The 23,142-nt window shown below is 39.2% G+C and overlaps 1 protein-coding gene across 1 annotated transcript in view; it reads right to left on the bottom strand.

Moving 5' to 3' along the window:
• LOC127100788 (pterocarpan synthase 1) overlaps positions 1-23,142 on the bottom strand; it is a 121,893-nt gene that overhangs the window by 17,523 nt on the left and 81,228 nt on the right. The gene's annotated exons all lie outside the window — the stretch shown is intronic.

Here is a 23,142-nt window from a genome sequence, read left to right as displayed (position 1 = left end):
TCATCATCAAGTATCATCTATAATCCCCGTATTTTCAACCAATCAGTCAACACCAATTCAACAACAACAACAACGTCAACAACAACCGCCACCGCAACGAGCAAACACCTACAACAATAACAATACCAATAATCATCTTCAACAACAATCAAATTTTGAGAGGAAGAAGGTCTCTTTTGACCCAATTCCTATGAGGTACGCAGAACTATATCCATCTTTGGTTCTCAAGAACCTGTTGCAACTGAGAAACCCTCCGCAGATTCCTGAACCACTTTCATGGTGGTACAAACCAGAACTCCGTTGTGCCTTTGATCAAGGATCTCCCGGTCATGATATCGAGAACTGCTACCCATTAAAATATGAAGTCCAGAAGCTGGTCAAGAGTGGAATGGTGTCCTTTGAGGACCGTGCGCCAAGCGTCAAAGCTAACCCACTACCTGCCCATGGAAATTCATCTTTTAATATGGTGGACGGCTGTCCTGGCGAGTTCAAGGCATTTGATGTATGCTTCATTAGTAGGTCCTTGGTGAGGATGCACAAGGATATTTGCTTGGTTAAAGATTGTGATCATGATCATGATGGTTGTGCTATTTGCAGTGTCAACCCCAAAGGTCGTATGGTTATGAAGAGAGACATCCTGAGGTTGATAGATGAAGGTTTGATTCAGATTGTTTAGTCTCGTCATGTAGATGACGATGTCGACGTTATAGTCTCGGTTTTCAAAACTCCTGAGAGAGTGGTGATTCAGTACGACAACAGCAGCAGTAACAGTGTCAGCAACAGATTGATATCATCATTGGTTATACGGTTAGAGGGCCCCGTCCCGTATGCATCTGATAAGGCTATCCCATATCAGTATAATGCTACCATGCTAGAGAATGGTCAAGAGGTTCCTTTTCCTACGACCAGTTCCGTTGTAAGTATAACTGATGTTACTAAGGTGACACATAGCGGTCGTGTCTTTGGGTCAGTGTTCCCAAAGAATGTGGAAGATTTGTCTGTTAGCAAGAAGGTTGATGTACCAATAGTAGAGTCTGTTAGTGCACCAAGGTGTCCGTCTGGTGAATCCAGCGGCTTAAAGCCTAACGATGATGATGAGGTGCTTCGATTGATAAAGAAGAGTGAGTTTAATATGGTGGAGCAGTTGCTCCAAACTCCCTCCAAGATTTCAGTACTGTCTCTGTTAATGAATTCAGAAGCGCACAGAGAAGCACAACATAAAGTTCTAGAGCAAGCTTACGTGGAACATGATGTTACGGTGGATCAGTTTGATCATATTATGGCAAACATCACTTCCTACAATAATCTCAGTTTCTATGATGAAGAACTCCCCGAGGAGGGTAGAAATCATAATTTGGCTTTGCACATCTCAATGAACTGCAAAGATGATGCTTTGTCCAATGTATTCGTAGACACTGGGTCTTCATTGAATGTACTTCCAAAGTCAACTTTGTCTAGGCTGTCATACCAAGGAGCTCCTATGAGATACAGCGTCGTGATCGTCAAGGCATTTGACGGTTCTTGCAAAACTGTGATCGGTGAAGTAGACCTTCCAGTAAAGATAGGTCCGAGTGATTTCCAAATTACTTTCCAAGTAATGGATATCCACCCGATGTATAGCTGCTTGTTAGGAAGGCCATGGATTCATGAGGCAGGAGTCGTTACTTCAACGTTGCATCAGAAGCTGAAATTTGTTAAAAGTGGAAAGCTTGTCATTGTTGGAGGGGAGAAGGCATTGTTGGTCAGCCACCTGTCATCTTTCTCTTATGTAGAAGCTGAGGATGCGGTTGGAACTCCGTTCCAAGCCTTATCTATTGCTGAAGAAAAGAGAGTTGGGGCACCCATGTCCTCATTCAAAGATGTAAAGAAAATTGTTGAAGAGGGTCAGTCTGATAAGTGGGGATAGATGGTAGAGGTCTCCAACAACAAGAGCAAAGCCAATTTGGGTTTCCAACAAGGTTCATCTGTGGTTAGATCTGAAGACGCGCAACCCAGTTTCCGTAGTGAAGGGTTCATTCATGGTAATGAACAACACTTAGCTGTGGTGCTAGAGGGTGATGAAGATGAAGACTACACCAATTTTGTGACGCATGGAAAAGCTTGCAACAATTGGATTGCTGTTGATATTCCTGTTATTATGCATCGATCTAAGTAATTGCTTTTATTTGTTTTTAAAAAAATCCTTCTCCTATGCCTAAGGTAGAAGTGAGCATTGTTTGGGCATTTTCAAATTTGATCATCCATAAAATATGATTCTATTCATCCACATCTATGATGTTTTATTTTTACCTTTTTGCTTTATTCTGAAAATGGTAATCACAAAAAAAACATAAATAAACAATATAATTGTCCATCTGCATAATATTTGGTCACAATTCACTTCTCTAAAATCAAAATATCAAATCATTATGCAGGTTGGTTTCTAACCCCATTGAATGCAATGATCCTTCTCCTTCTCCAAATTTTCAATTCCATGTGTTTCTGGCTGAGGAGGAAAGTGATGAAGAAGTAAGTGATGAATTGTCTTGTCTTCTTGAGCATGAGGAATAAGCCATTCAGCCATTCGAGGAGCAAATTGAGTTAGTCAACTTGGGTTCCGAGGATAATGTGAAGGAAGTCAAGATTAGGTCTCGACTGTATCCAGAAGTTAAGAAGGGGTTGATTGATCTTCTCCGAGAATATTCAGATGTGTTTGCTTGGTCCTATCAAGACATGCCTGGGTTGGATTCTAAGATTGTGGAGCATAGATTACCGTTTAAGCCAGAAATCCCGTCAGTCAAGCAGAAGTTGAGGAGAACTCATCCTGATATGGAAATAAAGATCAAAGAAGAAGTGCAGAAGGAGATTGATGCCGATTTCCTTGTGACCGCTGAGTATCCGCAGTGGGTGGCCAATATTGTGCCTATTCCGAAGAAGGATGGAAAAGTCCGCATGTGCGTTGATTATAGAGATTTGAATAAATCCAGTCCGAAAGATGATTTACCTTTGCCACACATTGATATGTTGGTAGATAACATAGCTAAATTCAAAGTCTTTTCGTTCATGGACAGATTTTCCGGATATAATCAGATCAAGATGGCACCCGAAGATATGGAGAAGACCACATTCATTACACCCTGGGGAACATTCTGTTATAGAGTGATGCCTTTCGGTTTAAAGAATGCTGGTGCAACTTACTAGAGGGTAATGACTACTCTTTTTCATGATATGATGCATAAAGAGATCGAAGTCTATGTTGATGATATGATTGCCAAATCCATTGATGAAGAAGAACATGTTGAGCATTTGTTGAAGCTATTCCAGCGTTTGAGGAAGTATAAACTCCGCTTGAATCCCAATAAGTGTACTTTTGGTGTTCATTCTGGTAAGTTGTTGGGCTTTATTGTCAGCGAGAAGGGTATTGAAGTTGATCCTACCAAGGCCAAAGCAATACAAGAGATGCATGCGCTCAAAATTGAGAAGCAAGTTAGAGGTTTTCTCGGTCGCTTGAATTATATCTCAAGATTCATTTCACACATGACTGCCACATGTGCGCCTATATTCAAGCTTCTTTGGAAAGATCAGTCTTGTGATTGGACCGAAGACTGCCAGAAAGCTTTTGACAGTATCAAAGAGTATCTGCTTGAGCCTCCGATTCTGTCTCCGCAGGTGGAAGGAAGACCCCTGATCATGTATTTAACCGTGCTTGAAGATAGTATAGGTTGTGTTCTAGGTCAGCAAGACGAGACTGGAAAGAAAGAATATGCTATTTACTACCTCAGTAAGAAGTTCACCGATTGTGAGACTCGGTATTCTATGATAGAAAAGACTTGTTGCGCATTGGATTGGCTGTTAAGCGTCTGCGTCAATATATGTTGAATCATACACTTGGTTGATATCCAAAATGGATCCAATCAAGTATATTTTTGAGAAGCCTACTTTAACTAGGAGGATTTCCCGTTGGCAGATGTTGTTATCAGAGTATGATATTAAATACCGATCTCAGAACGTGATCAAAGGTAGTGTCTTGGCTGACCATCTGGCTCACCAACCAATTGAAGATTACCAGTCAGTGCAGTATGATTTTCCTAATGAAGAGATCTTTTACTTGAAAATGAAAGATTGTGATGAACCATTGCTTGAAGAAGGGCCAGAACCTGGTTCCCGTTGGGGCATTGTATTTGATGGAGTTGTTAATCAGTATGGTAATGGCATTGGGGCAATGATTATTACTCCCCAAGGCACGTATTTTCCATTTACAGCTAGATTAACTTTCAAGTGTACAAATAATATGGCAGAGTATGAAGCTTGCATTATGGGGATTGAAGAGGCCATTGATCTCATAATCAAGTATTTGTACGTCTATGGAAATTCATCTTTGGTTATGAATCAGATCAAAGGTGAATGGGAGACGACTCAACCTGGTTTGATACCATATAGATACTATGCGAGGAGGATTTCAACTTTCTTTACAAAGGTTGAGTTTCATCATATCCCTCGAGATGAAAACCAGATGGAAGATGCTCTTGCAACGTTGGATTCAATTATGGTAGTGAAATATTGGAATGAAGTTCCTAACTTGACTGTGATGCATCTTAATAGGCCAGCTCATGTGTTTGCTGTAGAAGAAGCCAAAGATGAGAAACCGTGGTATTTTTACATCAAGTGCTTCCTCCAAAGTTAGATTTACCCGCCCGTGGCATCTTTGAAAGATAAGAAGACTTTGAGAAGATTAGCCGGCAATTTCTACCTGAATGGTGATGTATTGTACAAGAGAAACTTCGATATGGTTCTGCTCAGATGCGTGGATAGACACAAAGCAGACTTATTGATGACTGAAGTCCAAGAAGGTTACTTTGGTACTCATTCCAATGGACATGCAATGGCGAAGAAGATGTTGCGAGCAGGTTACTATTGGTTGACAATGGAATCTGACTGTTGCAAGCTTGTGAAGAAATTCCACAAGTGTCAAATTTATGCAGATAAGATTCATGTTCCTCCGACACTGTTGAACTTCATTTCCTCTCCATGGCCCTTCTCCATGTGGGGAATTGACATGATTGGCATGATTGAGCCTAAAACTTTAAACAAACATCGTTTCATTTTGGTGGCTATTGATTACTTCACAAAATGGGTTGAAGCGGCATCATATGCAAATGTAACCAAGCAAGTTATTGTGAGGTTTATCAAGAATAAGATTATACGCCGTTATGGTGTGCCAAGTAAGATCATTACTGATAATGGGTCGAACTTGAATAACAATATGGTGGAAGATCTTTGCAGAGACTTCAAGATTGCACATCATAAGTCTTCTCCCTATAGACCTAAGATGAATGGGGCTGTTGAAGCTGAAAACAAGAACATCAAGAAGATCATTCAGAAGATGGTTGTAACGTATAAGGATTGGCATGAGATGCTCCCATTTACTTTGCATGGGTATCGTACATCCATCCGCACTTCAACAGGGGCAACCCCTTTCTCACTTGTTTATGGTATGGAAGTTGTGCTCCCCGTAGAAGTTGAGATCCCATCATTGTGTGTGCTCATGGAAGTCAAGTTGACAGAGACTGAATGGTGTCAAACCAGGTATGATTAGCTGAATTTAATTAAAGAGAAGAGGTTGACCGCTATGTGTCATGGTCAGTTATATCAATAGAGAATGAAGAAAGCTTTTGATAAGAAGGTCAAACCTCGCGTGTTTAGAGAAGGTGACCTTGTGCTCAAGAATATCCTATCTTTCAAACCAGATTCTAGGGGCAAATGGACTCCTAACTATGAAGGCCCATATGTTGTTAAGAGAGCCTTTCAGGAGGTGCTTTGATTCTTACAACTATGGATGGTGAAGAGTTCACTCGTCCTATGAACGCAGATGCAGTCAAGAAATACTTCTCCTAAAAAGAAAAGAACAACTCGCTAAATTGAAAGCCTGAAAGGGCGGCTTAGGCAAAAATGAGCGTCTCGGTGGATTGAAAACCCGAAAGGGCGGTCCAGGCAAAAGTTAGAGACATAAAATAGAAATAATTATTCCGATAAATTGAGTACGCCACCTTATGGAAATTTATGCAAAAATTAGGGATTATGGAAAGTAACTGCATCCTGCTGATCTTTAGTTCTGAAGACTTTCTTGAGCACATCGTCAGATTCTGATCCCTAGTGGCAGCCAAGAGCATAGTGGATATCAAGAGATGAAAGAAGGATTAGTGATTGTTGTATTCAATGTAGCCCCTTTCCATGTAAATTACCATTTTTAATTTTTGTAAAGATCTATGGAGTCCTGTCATTTACAGACTACCATTCTATTTAAATAAAGTTGAGCTTTTATCCAATTGTTTCTATTCTTATTTAATTCAGCCAAATAGTTTTAAATTTTACTATGATCATTTTGAAAATTAAAGTTTAATCAAAAAAAGCATATTTTCTGAAACATATAAAAGTATTAATTCTAAGCAATCGATTCCATTTAAAAGGAATATCAACAGTGGTCTGAAAGCAGTAAGCACTAAGTGTGGAGCATTATTGGTTCTCCCCAAGCAGTAGTTTCCCCGACAGTACATTTAGCACCCGGTGTCTGTTGATTTTCCCGGCTGTTAATTCGCCGCTGTCTCCAGCTAAATTATGGTTGTTCCCCAGCTAAGTGAGGGCATTTCGTTGCGGCAGTTTGCATCAGTTTCGGTAGAACTTCGGTTTCCCCGCAAGTCACCATCAAATTCGCTCCCAGTCAAGTTTTCTCCTGGTTTTTGAGCAACTATTTGTGTTTATCCCCTGCAGGGTTGTCTCCCATTTGATATGGTATTGACCTAAAATTCCCCGCCGAGTTCGTAGCAGTTTCCTCAGCAGATCTCCTATCTTCTTCCCCAACTAAGGTTGAGCCTTTGGGATGTTGATCTCTCTTTTCTTCAGCAATTGTTTCCCTCTTTTGTGGATTGGCCGAGAATTGTATCGATGATTCAAATTTGTGACATTTTTGTATCCCTTGCAATTGTTTTGTCAGCATAATCATCATATATACATATACATATATATACACTCATATAACCTCATTATTGCATCATTACACCTGTTTATTCATTTTTGAGATTCTTATCCCCTGCTATGGTGACACTTTATCCCCATTCAGGGTCGGCGCTTTTGTCCTCCTTCAATTATAGAGTGTCAGCCCCCCTTAAGCAGAAAGAATTTAACATTTCTCCTTTCCCCCACTAAGTTATTTTCTCGTGGATGATTATTATTTCAGCTTCCTCTCCAGTTGATTATCTGGATGGAACCACTCCCCTTGAGTTACATCCTCATTGGGTTGAGTCTTGATTGACCGTTTCTTTCTAGATATTACCTAGATAGATATTTTGGTCCCCTAAGAGTCTATTACCCAGTAACTGGTAGTATTCTTCTTAGTTTGCAGTTTATTACTTCTCGCCCAATACCCAGCAAAAGTAACCCCCACTTTTCTCCCCAGCGGATTCGTTTTCACGTTTCCCTAGGAAGTATATCCTTGATATGATCATCCTAACCGGTGACAGATATTTTCTTCCCCCTGCTTTGAGTTTATCCTTGATATGTTCATCCTAATCGATGACGGATATCCTCTTTTTGGTATTCTACCCAGTAAAAAGATAGTTGTAATCCCTATTTGTTTCTCAGAGAGTTAATCCTTGATATGTTCATCCTAACCGATGACGGGTTTCCTTCTCTTTGCGGTCTTCTGCCCAGTAACCGATAGTTGTAAATCCTGCTTTTTCTCCCCTTACAAAGTTTATCCTTGATATGTTCATCCTAACCGGTGACGGATATTCCCTTTTTTTTGGTATTCTATCCAATAATTGATAGATGTGATCCCTATTCTTCCCCTCGGACTCTATCCTTGATATGTTCATCCTAACCGGTGACAGATATTATCTTTGATGGTATTCTATCCAACATTCGATAGATGTAATTCCTGTTATTGGGTTCAAGTGGTTTATCCTTGATATGTTCATCCTAATCGATGACGGGTATCCTCTTTGACATCCTCAAGCAAGTCTATCCTTGATATGTTCATCTTAACCGATGACGAATTTTCTTTCCTTTGAGTCTATCCTTGATATGTTCACTTTAACCAGACACGGATATTCTCTCCTTTTTGGTCTTCTTCCCAGTAACCGGTAGTTGTAAATCCTACTTTCAGCTTTTCCCCAACAAGGTTATTCCTACTCAGTAACCGGTAATGAATACACTTCCTGGTGGTCCTCAGTGAGTCATCCTTGATATGTTTACTCTAACCGGTAACAGATGTCCTCCCTGTCAGATTTTTATTATCTCCGTACCCAGTAACTGGTAGTGGATAATACATTTTCGCTCCTCTTGTGTTGATGATCTTTTCTTCCCCAGTTGAGTTGACTGTGCATTTCCTTAGTGGAATTGCTTTTCCTGCATGGTTCGAGTATTTCAGCTTTGTTCTGATCTATTTGTTTCCCTTGCAGATGTTCTTTCCCCCCGGCTGAGTCTTTCCATTTTCATGGGACCCCTCGTGTTTGCCCAACAGTTTTTAAGTCGTAGCCTGGCCTACGCATAACCTTTTATTCCCCCCAGAGTCTCTATTCTCCAGTGAGTTTTCCTTACGGAATGCATTACGCTCTCGCGGACTTTCAGGCTCTCTGAATTCTTTTCCTTTGTGGCAATATTTCCCCATAGAGAGTTTAGTTTTAGCATTCATATCATATGCATCATGAGGTCTCTTAGGTACCAAAATTTGTTCCTATATGTTGTTATTTAAGCCCATTCTACTGAGTCGTTATGAAGATTTTAACCTTCATCTCCTCAGTTAAAACATCCTTAAATAAGGGCAGCTGTAAGACCCCAATTTTGACCCTAATATCCCTCATGCTATCTTATCATATGCATTGGCATTGGGATCACATCTTGGCATCCTCCTTACCCCTCATTCATTGGGTTTGTATTGGGAGAGATTACCAAGCATCATGTGATTGTATCATAATTTGTATTTTATCATTTTTACTAACTAAAATACCAAAAATATGTCTTTGCACTTGTCTAACTCTTTTGTAGGTAGGGCACATGATCCCCTTTGATCTATCAAGTTCACATCTAGGGTTTAAGACCCTCATTGCTAAGAGCTCAACCAAGAAATGATCCACAATGGCTCTAGGCATCATATATGAGTCCCCATGATCTTTTCATGTTATTTTGATCAAGAATTCTTCAAGATTTTGGATTTGGTTTGCCTTGGAAACCCTAGTTCATCTGGGTTTCTTGAGTAACTTCTTCAACAAGCTTCTTCACCAATTGATCAAATATTTTAAGGGACGCTTCAAGTTTCATCATCTTATGCATATATAATCTCCCATGAGCCCCAAAAGTCAAGAGAATTGCAAGTTTACAAGGTGGTTGATGGTAGTTGACCAGAGGAATTCATTTGATCAAAACTGGGGTCCCCTAGACCCTATCTCCTACAATTTGCATCATATGAAAATGATTCCAATAGAAAAGCTACTCTAAATGACATTCCAAACAACTTTCATGTTTTGGTCTAGATCTGATTTTGTTTGGAAAGTCATTTTTTATGTTGAAAGATTATAGGTCATTTTGTCTAAACCCTAGTTTGAAGGTCAACTTCCCAAGGCCATAACTTTCTCAATTTTTATGTGGTGAGAGATTTCCAAGTTGCACAATCAAATTCAAGGTGTCTAATTCGAATTTTATGTTTGGAGGAAGAGCTAATTCAACTTTTATGAGCATGTGATATGAGGATACATTATAAGTCATTTTGGACCAATACCATTGAACAAGTGATTTTCCTCAACTTAAAAAATGCATAACTCATTCATCCCAAATCCAAATTAGGTCAAATTTGTAACCATTTTGAAGGCTTTCTAAAGATCTACAACTTTTATGAAGACATTTTTCTCATTTGAAGCTCATATAAAAAGTTAGCCAAGGTAGAATAAATGAACATATGGCTTAACACTTAGAATTTTTTTTGACATGTTGAAATTTCCAAACTTCCACCTCAAAATTCATTATGATACAAGATTCAAATGAAAACGTGTTCAATATAAGAGTTGTTCCTCTTGATCTCACCTTTCCAAAGAGTTCAAATTCATCCATTTTGGATAAGGTTTGAGTGGTCTGCGCATGGATTGAACATGGAATCATCATTTGGCAAGGATCAACTTCAAACAGCTGCACACTTTTGCCTTGCATTCCAATCCACTTTCAGACTCAATTACATGTGATTATGGACTTAATTGAGTAGCTTCATGGGCCTGTACACGTCCATGCAAGCATGCATCACTCAATTGCCAAATTTAGAAACAACTTTGAAGGTGCAAATATCACTTGCTTAAGCTATAAATAAGAGTCCATTGCATCAGAATTAGAGACCTCTTACGCGCTAGCTTTGATCCAAGACCACTAACCCTCACACTTGAAAGGGAAACCTGAGAATTTTCTTTTGAAAATTGAGTTTGAATCTCACTATTTGGAGATTCAAAATTCCAGGGATCCAAAGCTTTGTTTCAATTCTAAGCCACTTCTGCAAACTTCCTAAGTAAGATCAAACAAGAATCAAAGCAAGAGAGATCAAGTTCTGCACATCATTGAAGGTATTTTCCAGATTTTTTCTTTTCTTCGATTCTCTCTCAATTCTCATCAATTCTCTTGGATCCTTGGTTGTCTGAAGTCCTACCAATGTAGGCAAGAAGATTGAGTTGCTTTGAGGCTAGATCGAAGCAACTCATTTCATGTACCTCAAATTTCAACTCCATGTATCTCTTAATATACTTGGAGTTAGGATGAATTGAGGCAAAATTCGTGATCAGTGCCATTTTTACTTTAAAATCATGTCCTTATTTTTCATTTTTGTGATGGTGATGAGAGAACCAGTCCGGCCAAGGTCGCCTGAGAAGACGACCGATGCTTTGCTCTGGTGATGAGCTGGATAGGTTCTGAGCCATAGGATCAAGTCCTTTTGTCGCACCCCAAAATTTGACTTTGGCTTTGTTGACCACATCTTGATTAATCTCGTTGTCTCGTATTCATCTCAATTTCTTAAACTTCGCGTGACAACTGGTTTGATTAGGTTTTGTGTGTTTTCGTTGCTTACCGTGTTGTATTTCGTTGTTTTAGCAAAACCTGGCCGATATCATTGCCTCGTATTTATCTCGCTTATCTCTTTTGTGCGTGGCATCGCTTCGATTAGGTTTTGTGCGTTTTTATCTATTTAATTGTTTGTTTGTCGGTATTTTGACTGTATTTCGAATATATTAGAGTTTTCGTATTGTCCGATTATTTGTGATTGTGTTTGTCAGCGTTTTCGTGATGTCGTGTTGATTTTATTATTGCCTAGGGTTGTTTATTTAATTACGTGTTGTGCCGTGTGATTTAATCGAGTCTGTTTGAGTCGTGTTGTTGATTTTACTGGTTTACCGGTTTACTGGTTTATTGGTTGTTTCAGTTGTAAATCCTGATGAGTTCATTCCTCTTCAGTTGAAGTCTTGTTTGACGTTTCATTCTAGTTCTATCCTAGTTTGAACCTCGTGTCTCCAGATAAAGCTCAGAAATTGCCAGTAAAAGAAGGCAACAATATAGTCTTTGTGACTCTCATTCAGTAAAACAGACATGACAGATATTGTGTCCAAGTCCTTTATGCCTTCATCTTTGAGTTGGTACCCGTTACAAACTTGAGTTACCTACATCCATGAGTGGTAACCTTTGTTATCCCTCGGATAAATTAATTACTATCTCCATCTATGAGTTGATAACATCCTCACAGAAAGTTCCATGGTTCTACCTGCAACTTTGAGCTGGTAGCGTGCTTTTGTCTTTGAGTTTAGCACAGATTCCTTTTGATTCCACCTTCGTCTTTGAGTTGGTGAAGTACCTGCAACTTTGAGCTGGTAATATGCATTCATCTTTGAGTTCGCACATTTTCCTGTGATTCCATCTTCGTCTTTGAGTTGATGGAGTACCTTCATCTATGAGTAGGGTATGTTTGATCCTTGTTGAACTGATAGTGTGCTTTCATCTTTGAGTCTGCACAGATAACTTCTGATTCCATCTTCGTCTTTGAGTGGATGGAGTACCTTCATCTATGAGTTAGGTACATTTTGTCCTTCCACCGTCATATTTGAGTCGGTAATGATAAACATCTCCAGGAGAATATGTTCTAAATTATTTTAAACACCTTTGTCAATGAATCGGTGGTTGCCTTCAACTTTGAGTCGGCATTTCTCTGTCTACCTCATCAATGAGTTGGTAGTGTGCATTCAACTGTAAGTCTGCACAATGATCCTTAGATCTGATTCTTCATCTACACCATCATCAATGAGTTGGAATTTGATTTCCCTAGCAGTGTTATTATCAATCTTTTGAAGCTTGCCTTCAACTTTGAGTTGGCATGTCCTGTTTACCTCATCAATGAGTGGGTAGTGAGCTGTCAACCATGAGTCAACGCAGTTCGATTCTTATTATGCCCTTGTTATACCTTCATCCTTGAGTTGGTATTCATCTTTTCTGTTACCTTCATCTTTGAGTTGGTAATGTACTGTCACATCAGTACTCTTGTTATATTGATCTTTTCCCACTTTCATCTATGAGATAGTGATGTATCGTCAGCATTGAGTCGATATCTCTTTTCCTCCTATTTTCCATCTATGAATAGGTAGTGAATCTTCCCTAGCTGAGTGTTCTCAGTGTTTACCTTCATGCATTGAGTCGGTGTATGTCCTTTCCCAGTAGAGTTTGCACTCCTGTGTCTCTATGTCTGTCTGTCTTTTGCATCATGCATACATGCATTTGCGGTCAAATTTTGTGGCGTTTGTCATATTTAATTACCTTACGCCATTCGATAGCCTCCGGCTATCTGGCCTAAGTTAATTAAATAGGGGCATCTGTCGCACCCCAAAATTTGACTTTGGCTTTGTTGACCACATCTTGATTAATCTCGTTGTCTCGTATTCATCTCAATTTCTTAAACTTCGCGTGACAACTGGTTTGATTAGGTTTTGTGTGTTTTCGTTGCTTACCGTGTTGTATTTCGTTGTTTTAGCAAAACCTGGCCGATATCGTTGCCTCGTATTTATCTCGCTTATCTCTTTTGTGCGTGGCATCGCTTCGATTAGGTTTTGTGCGTTTTTATCTATTTAATTGTTTGTTTGTCGGTATTTTGACTGTATTTCGAATATATTAGAGTTTTCGTATTGTTCGATTATTTGTGATTGTGTTTGTCAGCGTTTTCGTGATGTCGTGTTGATTTTATTATTGCCTAGGGTTGTTTATTTAATTACGTGTTGTGCCGTGTGATTTAATCGAGTCTGTTTGAGTCGTGTTGTTGATTTTACTGGTTTACCGGTTTACTGGTTTATTGGTTTTATCAATTTGTCTGTTTTGCTGTGCAAATTGTCATCGTTTTTATCGCGTTCGTGTCGCTCGATTTTATCGTATTTTAATCGTGTGCCGTTTAATATTATTTGTGCTTAATATTAATTGTGTTTAGTTGTTAATTAGTTTATTTAATTAGGATTAATATTATATTAGTTTATTATTATTATTATTATATAATATATAAATTATATTATTAATTTATGTTAGATATTTTTTAGGTTTCTTATTGTTTAAGTAATCTAAATATATATTATTAATTTATGTTAGATATTTTTTAGGTTTCTTATTGTTTAAGTAATCTAAATATATATTATTAATTTATGTTAGATATTTTTTAGGTTTCTTATTGTTTAAGTAATCTAAATATATATTATTAATTTATGTTAGATATTTTTTAGGTTTCTTATTGTTTAAGTAATCTAAATATATATTATTAATTTATGTTAGATATTTTTTAGGTTTCTTATTGTTTAAGTAATCTAAATATATATATATATAGATGTGGTTAGTAAGAAAAGAAAGGAAGGAGGAGGTGGATCAGTAAGGAAAAAACGTGTGGTGAGAGAAACAGAGAATTGAAAAGAAATATTTTTCCAAAAGCATTACCGTATTTTCACTTGTTCTTCATTTTCGGTAACCCAAAATCGTCCCGATTATTCACCGAAACACAAAACCGATTTCATATCTTTGAAGTTCGTTGAGTCCAGGTCACAAATATCCAAGGTTCATTTCATTCCGGCGTCGTTTCACCGATCAAAAGCGACGTTGAAGTCAGGTACTCACGAAGGCAGCCAGCACTGCGTCGGTGACGGTTTCCAGCTTTCGGTCGATCATTTGGACGATCAGAAGTTCATCCTTTTCACAGAAGGTAATATTCTTCACTTATCTCTGAAATCGGAGCCAGCACTGCGTCGGTGACGGTTTCCAGCTTTCGGTCGATCATTTGGACGATCAGAAGTTCATCCTCTTCACACAAGGTAATATTCTTCACTTATCTCTGAAATCGGCAAAGTTTCGGCTTGCCGACATGTGTTTTAATATATTATTTATCTATATATATATATATATATATATATATATATATATATATATATATATATATATATATACATATATATATATATATTACTTTTGTTTACTAAATATTGTTTATCTTTTATTATTATTTTGCATATATGTTTTATTTAAATGTTAGTTAAATTAATTATTTGTTTAAATGTTTATTTTAATTAAATGTTTATTTATATCAAATGTTTATTTTGTCTAAAGTAAATGTTTATATTGTTTCTTATATTTGTTTATGTTGTTACTAACCGTTTCGTTTCAGTTTCAGCTCGATTAACTCCACTAACTATTCGTAATACTAACTATTCATAGCTAACTGTGTTGTAATAATTTACTTTCTCGCATTTTTTATTTTCTGTATTGTGTGTTTAATCGTATTGTTCACGTTTTATGTTAAAAAATCGAAAAATCCAAAAAAGAGAAACCCGATGCGATTCCAACGGTCGCCGTTTAAGAAACCCTTTTCACACACTCACAAGTTTACTCTTGGGCTTCCTTATAATGATCCCATTTATGTATTGTTTCAGGGTTTAGGCTCATTCAAAACTTTTGCCAGCTTTGGCTTTTCAGTTTAAAAACATTTTCAAAAAGACGTGTCAGTCTCGAAGCCTCCCGCCTAGGTCGAGCAAGAGATGGCAAGACACGCCAATCTAAAATCAACAAAACAGACTTTCCCCTTTTCTTTTGGGAGAACTACGTGGATTCTGATTTCTCCATTGCGCCTTGGAGATACGTAGGCATGAAGTCTACGACTTTATCGAGTCCAAAAAGCAATAAAATCAAGTTCTTTTCTCATCTCCCCAATCAAACGATCAAAGCGAAAAAAGCAAAGCATTCACATAAACATAAGCAAAAAGGTTCCTATGGAGTACCACAGATGTAGAGGGTGTTAATACCTTCCCTTTGCATAACCAACCTTCGAACCCGTAACTCTAAAGGGATTTATCGTTATTTTTCCCTTCCTCTTTTTGGATAAAATAAAAGACGGTGGCGACTCTTGCATTTAAAATATTTTTCAAACGGGTTAAGTTCAATCAATACTTAATCTCGTGAAAAATCCTGCCGCGACAGAATGGCGACTCTGCTGGGGACACAATATGATTAAACTTATTTGAGGGTTTAGCCTATCTTTGCTTGTTTATATGTTTGCTTTGTGGATATTTGCTAAATTGTATTGTTTGTAATGTTTGTTATTTTGGGTTTTGGGGGATACTTGTGATAAATCCTATACCCGGATTTGGGGCACATTTGAGATAGGATGGATGATAATTCAGGTTGACTTGATAGGAGACAATCCTTACCGAGTTGACTTGAGCCTCTGTCCGCTTGGTGGAGGCCTCTTTGAGGGTGATAGTGCTAAACAAGTCATTTGTGAGGCATTGTTGCTTTCGACGGGCCCGTGAAGCCAAGGACCTTAGTTTACCTTGACCCCATCTTGGCCTTACTTAGGATGTGATGCGGTGACCACTTCGGACCAAAAGTCTGGTTTGGTTGATACGCGATATCACACTCAACCGAGATTCTTTTGAGAATAATATTGGAAAGCGAGCAGTTGCTTAACCCGGTATTATCCGAAGAAGGATCCATAACCTTGGGAACTTTTAGAACCCGTTTGGCAGGTGAACCTTAGAACTTATCTTGGGGCGTTGTCCTAAACTCCATGCTGGTGATGAACTTTGAGCCTTGTATTGTTTAACCATGTTTGTGTTTGTTGCATTCATGCATGACATGCATTCATTCCCATCATTTCAACCTTTTTCCAAGGAACTTAAAGTGAGGATTGCAAATATTGCAGGAAACATGGATTTTGGACAGAGAAGTGTGAAAAAGTACAATCTCATCAATCCAAAAGATAGATGAACTAAAGAAACTGGTTTCTTCGATCGCAGATCCTATTGGTTTCAGAGACAGATATGGGGCACTTATATCTTTATTGACACTTAGGATGGAAGAAGGGTTATTGCAGACATTAGTACAGTTCTATGATCCAGTCTATCACTGTTTCACATTCCCAGACTATCAACTCATGCCTACATTGGAAGAGTATGCCCAGTTGCTTCACATCCCAGTTGTTGATACAGTACCTTTCTCTGGTTCAGAAAAGTTACCCAAGCACAGTTCTCTTGCAAAAGTGTTGTACATGGAGAAGTCAGAATTCAAGAATAACTTCACCACCAAAGGAGGACTTCCAGGTTTCACTGCCAAGTTCTTAATGGGGAAGGTTTCTTATTTTGCCAGTCAAGGTTGTGATATTATTGTGGAGCATTTGTTCGCCTTGTTGATCTACGGTTTGTTACTATTTCCTAATATTGAAGGTTTTGTGGATTCATATGCTATACGCATCTTCCTAAGTGGTAATCCTGTTCCAAATTTGCTCGGAGACACCTATCATTCCATCCATTACCGTACTTTGAAAGGAGGAGGAACCATAGTCTGCTATATACCGTTACTCTACAAATGGTTTGTCTATCATCTTCCTAAGTCAGCTACTTTTTGGGATCGCAAGTCAGGACTTCAGTGGTCACAGAGGATTATGTCTCTTACCCAGTCAGATATTGCATGGTATAGTAGAGTTTTAGACGATGTGAAGATCATTGATAATTGCGGGGAGTTCCCCAATGTGCCCCTCATGGGCACAAAGGGAATCATTTCTTATAATCCAGTACTTGCTAGGAGACAACTCGGTTACCCTATGAAGGACAAGCCTCCTAACATTCTTTTAGAAGGTATTTTCTTGAGGGATAACGAGGAGGACCCTACCATGAAAGAGAGAGTAATAAGAGCTTGGCATCGTGTTTGTCGCAAAGGGAGACTTGAATTGGGTAAGAAAGATTGTACCTCCTATGAGCCGTACCTCTAGTGGATCAGAGCCAGAGCTATACAGTTGAAAATGCCATACCCACATCATGATCCTATCAAACCCGCTCCGTTGAAGACCCCCTACCTTCCGCTAGATGACAAAGAAGAACTCCAAGCCACCTTGGAGAGGGTCAAGAAAGAGAGAGACGCTTGGAAGGATAAGGCCCAGGTGCTCGAAATGGAAAATGAAGAACTTCAGAGATAGTTAAAGGAGCAGAGTGGAGAAGATCGTGCAGGTAAACGTCCAAGGGTGCAAGAGGATTTATTTTCCTCAGGCACAACAGATTACTCCCAGATTCCACAGTCCTCAGGTGCATGGAAAGGTCTTGTAGACAGTTTGGTGAAGGAGAAAGCTTTTATGCAGAAGGCCTATGAAGAAAGAATTGAGAGACTTGAAGGACAACTCCTACTTGTTTATGCTCGTCCTGATGACACATGTCCTTAAATGGTTTTCTTGGTTGTATTTTGGGTTGATAACTTTGTTTTGTTATCAAAAATGTTTGCAATTCTATCTTTTCCTTCACTTAGAGTTCCTTGGAAAATCATTCATTTTTGCATATCCATGCATCACGTGCATACGGGTTGTCTGTCTCGGTCCAGTCTTCTAACAGTTGCTTCCCGCCAGCAGATCCATTTCAAGCTGACGCATAATTACAACACAAGAGCCAACTACAAAAGAAGAATGGAGATAACAGATAACGAGAACCGAGAATTGAAAGCTCAGGTTGACCGCCTTTCTGCTATGGTCGAGACATTGATAGCAAACCAAGCAGCCCAAGCTGCTCAACTTCAAACAGCACAAGCTCAGGTTGCCGAAGCACAAGATGCACAGATCTAGGCGCAAGCACAGGCAGCAGAGATGCGCAACCAAATGTTAACCGCCCGTCTACAAGTAGAGGAAGCCCAGGCTAGGGCTCAAGTTCATAATTCAGGACAGACTTCGGCACAGAATCTACCTCAAATTCAGAATCAGACAACAACAACACCCGTCACTACAGTCATCGCTTCAGAAATCAACGCTGTCCCAGTCACTTCTGTTACCATCACATCATCCCGTCCTTGGGAAATACCCAGGGATCTTAATCAAGATAGATATCAACAAGAGTTCGTTCCACCAAATGCTCCTGTCTTCACTAATGTGCCTCCCGTTGTTCACTATACTCCTCACCTAGGAGAACCTGTCTATCACGGCCCTACCCCAAGTGAGGATCCTGGTCTCAATGATAGAATGGATGAATTCCAGGATCAGTTTGCGGAATTACAAAAAGAGATAAAAGCTCTTCGAGGGAAAGACAGAATGGCGACTGGAGTAGTTGTGAAGAACTGGACTGCAGTTGACATCCCACATTGTGTCCACATATCAAAGTAATTAAGCTTTTCAGTTTTCAAAAACCTTCCGCTTTAGCCCAAAGCGCGAAGCATTAATTTTGTAAAATGGGCACTTTTGTCAAAAACGTACTATCCATGAAAAAGATCTTTTGTGTTCCTATACACTTGTGTCCTTTTATCTTTTCAGCTTTTTCGGAAAATGGTAACACAAAAAAAACCTTAAAAAGAACACATTTTTGCATGTCATGGTCAGTCCTCTAAAAACAATTATTTGTACAGGTTACTTAAACCCGTTGAACACAATGACATCATGCCCTCTCCCAACTTTGAACATTCTGTATTCGAAGCTGAAGAGGAAGAGTGGGATGAGATTCCAGAAGAGGTCGCCCGCCAGCTTGAAAATGAAGAAGACACTATTCAGCCATACAAGGAGCCTTTGGAAACAGTCAACTTGGGTTCGGAAGAAAATGTGAAAGAAGTCAAAATTGGAGCATTGTTATCCCCACAGGTCAAGGAGCAATTGATCAGCCTGTTGAAAGAGTATGTAGATGTGTTTGCTTGGTCTTATCAAGATATGCCTGGTCTCGACACTGACATCGTAGAGCACAAGCTACCTTTGAAGCCAGAATGTCCACCGGTCAAACAGAAATTAAGAAGAACACATCCAGATATGGCCGTCAAAATTAAAGAAGAAGTTCTGAAGCAAATAGATGCTGGTTTTCTTGCCACTTCAGTGTATCCAGAGTGGATAGCAAATATTGTGCCAGTTCCTAAGAAGGACGGGAAGGTACGAATGTGTGTCGACTATCGTGACTTAAATAGAGCAAGCCCAAAGGATGATTTCCCCCTGCCTCACATTGACATGTTGGTAGACAATACAACAAAGTTTGACATATTCTCCTTCATGGACGGATTCTCCAGGTATAACCAGATCAAAATGGCTCCCGAAGACATGGAAAAAACTACATTCATAACACCATGGGGAACATTCTGTTATCAAGTGATGCCGTTTGGGTTGAAGAACGCAGGTGCTACTTACCAGCGAGCCATGACAACGCTCTTTCACGACATGATGCACAAAGAGATTGAGGTTTATGTGGATGACATGATCGCGAAGTCTCGTTCAGAAGAAGGTCACTTAGTGGATCTATTGAAGCTATTTCAACGATTGAGGAAGTTCCGTCTTCGCCTCAATCCGAACAAATGCACATTTGGCGTCAGGTCAGGTAAACTCTTGGGCTTCATTGTCAGCCAAAAATGCATTGAAGTTGATCCAGATAAAGTAAAAGCTATCCAAGAGATGCCCGCACCAAAAACAGAAAGGCAAGTGAGAGGTTTTCTAGGACGATTGAATTACATATCCCGGTTTATTTCTCACATGACTGCCACTTGTGAACCTATCTTCAAATTGCTGAGAAAGAGTCAGAATTGTGTTTGGACAGAGGATTGTCAGAAAGCATTTGACAATATCAAAGAGTACCTCATGGAGCCTCCTATCTTGTTACCACCTGTTGCTGGAAGACCGTTCGTTATGTATTTGACAGTGCTTGAGAATTCTATGGGCTGTATTCTGGGTCAACAAGACGAAACTGGAAAGAAAGAGCATGCCATTTACTACTTAAGCAAGAAATTTACTGATTGTGAATCACGATACTCCTTACTCGAGAAGACATGTTGTGCATTGGCTTGGGCTGCTAAGAGATTGAGGCAGTATATGTTAAGTCACACCACTTGGTTGATATCCAAAATGGATCCAATCAAGTACATTTTTTAGAAGCCTGCACTCACTGGTAAGATTGCAAGATGGTGGATGCTGTTATCAGAATACGACATTGAGTATCATACCCAGAAAGCTATCAAGAGCAGTGTGTTGGCTGAGTACCTTGCTCACCAACCCGTTGAAGATCACGATGATAATGAGGATGAGTTTCCTGATGAAGATGTCATGTTCCTAAAATCCAGAGATTGTAAAGAGCCACTTCCTGAAGAAGGACCTGAACCAGATTCTCAATGGGGTTTAGTATTTGATGGAGCTTCCAACGTTTATGGACATGGAGTAGGTGCAGTCATTATCACTCCAGAAGGTTCTCATATTCCTTTCACGGCAAGAATTTGCTTTGAATGTACAAACAACATTGCTGAATATGAAGCCTGTATCATGGGTCTTGAAGAAGCCATTGACCTCCGCATCAAAAATCTTACTGTTTATGGTGACTCAGCGTTAGTTATCAATCAGATCAAAGGAGAATGGGAAACACGCCACCCTGGCTTGATCCCATACAAAGACTATGCAAGAAGATTGTTGACTTTCTTCACCAAGGTTGAATTGCATCACATTCCTCGGGATGAGAATCATATGGCGGATGCTCTAGCTACGTTGTCTTCAATGTATCAAGTGGGTTTTCCAAACGAAGTACCCAGAATTGTGATCAAGTGACTTGATAGACCAGCACATGTGTTTACAGCTGAGGCCAGTTTTGATGATAAACCATGGTACCACGATATCAAGCATTTCCTTCAGACTCAGGAGTATCCTCTTGAAGCAACAGAAAAGGATAAAAAGACTTTGAGAAGATTGTCAGGCAGTTTCTTCCTTAATCAGAATGTGCTCTATAAGAGGAATTATGACATGGTCTTACTCAGATGTGTTGACAAAAAGGAAGCAGAAATATTGATGAAAGAAGTTCACGAAGGGTCCTTTGGTACTCATGCAAATGGCCACTCTATGTCAAGAAAGATGTTGAGAGCTGGTTACTACTGGTTGACCATGGAATCAGATTGCTGCAAATTTGTAAAGAAGTGTCACAAATGTCAGATCTATGCTGATAAGGTTCATGTACCACCAACCTTTTTGAATGTGATTTCTGCTCCTTGGCCATTCTCAATGTGGGGCATTGACATGATCGGTATGATTGAACCCAAAGCTTCCAACGGACACCGTTTCATTCTCGTGGCAATTGATTACTTCACCAAATGGGTGGAAGCAGCTTCGTATGCAAAGGTGACAAAGCAAGTGGTGGTCAGATTCATCAAAAATAATCTCATTTGCCGATATGGCATTCCAAACAAGATCATCACTGACAATGGCTCCAATCTGAACAACAAAATGATGGATGAATTATGTGAAAGTTTTAAGATCGAGCATCACAACTCTTCTCCTTACCGTCCCAAGATGAATGGGGCAGTTGAAGCTGCAAATAAGAATATCAAGAAGATCATTCAAAAGATGGTTGTTACCTACAAAGATTGGCATGAAATGCTGCCTTTTGCACTACACGGATATAGAACATCAGTCCGTACTTCAACTGGGGCAACCCCATTTTCACTTGTATACGGTATGGAAGCTGTGTTACCGATAGAGGTTGAAATTCCATCAATGAGGATACTAATGGAAACTCAGTTGTCAGAGGCTGAATGGTGTCAAAGCAGATACGATCAGTTGAATTTGATTGAAGAAAAAAGAATGACTGCCTTGTGCCATGGACAGTTATATCAAAAGAGAATGAAGCAGGCATTTGATAGGAAGGTTAAGCCGAGAGAATTCAAAGAGGGTGACCTTGTGCTCAAGAAGATGATACTATTTCACAATGATTCTAGGGGCAAGTGGACTCCTAACTATGAAGGACCCTATGTTGTCAAGAAAGCCTTCTCAGGCGGTGCTTTAATTCTTAAAAACATGGATGGTGAAGAGCTTCCACGTCCCGTGAATACAGATGCAGTCAAGAAATACTTCGCCTAAAAAATGAAAAGAACAGCTCGCTAAGTTGAAAACCCGAAAGGGCGGCTTAGGCAAAAATGAGCGTCTCGGTGGACTGAAAACCTGAAAGGGCGGTCCAAGCAAAAATTAGAGACATAAAAAACAAAGAAAATATTATCCCGGTAGATTGAAAACCCGAAAGGGCAATCTAAGCAAAAGTTAGGGATTTCAGGCAAGTAACTGCATAACGGAGACAAGATCATTGAAGTATCAGAATATTTTCAACAGTTCTCCAACTTTCTTAAGGCTGCAATATAGGTTTCAAAAGTGGAAGAGAGAATGATGTCATTGTAGTTCAACGTACCCTTTTTCCACGAAATTACCATTTTCCAATTTGTAAAGATCTATGGAATCACGCTGTTGGCTGATTACCATCCTATCAAATCAATTTGAGCCTTTCTATATTTCTTGGCACTCTTAATTTTCATTTCAATTTACGAAAGTTCTTTTACTTTGACAGATATGTTTTGAAACAAAAGTTTTGAATTAAAAACAGTTTTTGAAAAATATTATTTATTTTGATTTGTGGACATCAATAAAAGGATTGAGACATGTCGTCCCAGTAATTCTGAAATCATGTGATTCCAACTAGACATGTTCATATTACTATCCTCATATGTATATGATGAAAAGATCTCCACAGGTGTCTTGGCAGTAATTTTTCTCCAGCAGAGGTTGTGATTCTGGATATCCCCAATTTTGCTTCCTAGTTTTCCTCAAGAGATCATGCAAGAAATATTTCAAGAAGATTGTTCCCTTCACTTGGGGCATGAAGA

The sequence above is a fragment of the Lathyrus oleraceus genome, chromosome 7, assembly GCF_024323335.1.
Source record: "Lathyrus oleraceus cultivar Zhongwan6 chromosome 7, CAAS_Psat_ZW6_1.0, whole genome shotgun sequence".
In the NCBI taxonomy this organism is placed as follows: Eukaryota; Viridiplantae; Streptophyta; class Magnoliopsida; order Fabales; family Fabaceae; genus Lathyrus; species Lathyrus oleraceus.
The sequence above is the reverse complement of the archived record's forward strand: the minus strand, read 5'-3'. Positions and strand labels throughout refer to the sequence as shown.